The 1,449-nt window shown below is 40.3% G+C and overlaps 1 pseudogene; it reads left to right on the forward strand.

The window, feature by feature from the left end:
• Positions 1–308: 308 nt before the first annotated feature.
• On the forward strand, positions 309–590 carry LOC138071826 (HIG1 domain family member 1A, mitochondrial pseudogene; annotated as a pseudogene).
• Positions 591–1,449: the final 859 nt, after the last annotated feature.

The raw sequence follows: 1,449 nt of genomic DNA on the forward strand, positions 1-1,449 counted from the left end.
ATGGCACTTATTTAAATTATACAATTTGATACGTTTTGACATATGCATCCACCCGTGCAACCGTCACCATAATCAAGATCGTGAATATATACATTGCTCCCCAATGTTTCCTCATGCCCTCCCTTGCCATTGCTCCTGCCTGCCTGTCCCTGGACCCCATCCGCAGGCAACCACTGATCTGCTTCCTGTCATTGTAGAATGGTTTGCGTTTTCTACCGTTTAATATAAATGGACTGTCCCCAGGCCGGTGTTCTCTTCCACCTTGGGTGACTCTCTTCCGCCTCAGGAAGGAAGATTCTTCAATCACTATGTCAAGCGACACAGATATTTCTCTTTCTTCATATGATGAAGATCAGGGATCTAAACTTATCCGAAAAGCTAGAGAGGCACCGTTTGTCCCCATTGGAATGGCAGGTTTTGCAGCAATTGTTGCATATGGATTATGTAGATTGAAGAGCAGGGGAAATACTGAAATGTCTGTTCACCTGATCCACAAGCGTGTGGCAGCCCAAGGCTTGGTTGTGGGAGCAATGACTCTTGGTCTGGGCTATTCCCTGTATCAAGGATTCTGGGCAAAACCTAAACTTTAGAAGAAGAGATGCTGTCTTGGTCTTGTTGCTGGTGCTTGCTTTAGTTAGACATCTCATACTGAGGTTATATGTTTATGCTGAAAATAAATTGGGTCAGACAAAAAAAAAATAAATGGAATCATGCAGTAAGTACTCTCTGGCTTCTTTCAGCTTGATTATTTTGAGATTCATCCATGTTGTGTGTATCAGGGATTCATTCCTTTTATTGATGACTGGTATTCTACTGTGTGGCTACACCACAATTTGTTGATCCATACAGTTGATGGTGAATATTTGGGTTGTTTCAGTTTGGGGCTATGACAAATAAAGCTGCGGTGAACTTTCATGTACATATATTTTCATTTCTCTTGGGTAAGTACTCAGACTAGGTCATGGGGCAGGCATCTGTTTAATTTTTATAAGAAACTGCCAAGTCATTTTCCCAAGTGGTTATACCACTTTCTACTCCTATCTGAGATGTATGGGAATTCCCATCTCTCTACCTCCTTGCCAACTTTTGCTGTTATCACTCTTTTTAGTTTTAGCTATTCCAGCTACTGTGTGTGTGTATTTTAATTAAAATTTCTTTTCTATGCTTTCTTAAAATTTTATAAGGCACATGAGTGCATACATATGTAAAAATTCATCAGGTTGTACACTTAAGTTTTCTGCATTTTACTGGATATAAATTATTTCTCAATAAAATATTATAAAAAACTTTATAGGGAGAAGATTCCCTGGAAATGAAATCATCTTCTATTTATATTCCTGTAAGTGGCTTTCCCAACCAAGCAGGGACTCAGCTCTGGTAACTAACTGGTCCTTTAGGAAGGCTGGTGGTGAGCTGAGGCTTCAAGCCTGGGTAGGTGTGGCTCAGGTC

This window comes from Capricornis sumatraensis, chromosome X (assembly GCF_032405125.1).
Source record: "Capricornis sumatraensis isolate serow.1 chromosome X, serow.2, whole genome shotgun sequence".
NCBI classification, from domain to species: Eukaryota; Metazoa; Chordata; class Mammalia; order Artiodactyla; family Bovidae; genus Capricornis; species Capricornis sumatraensis.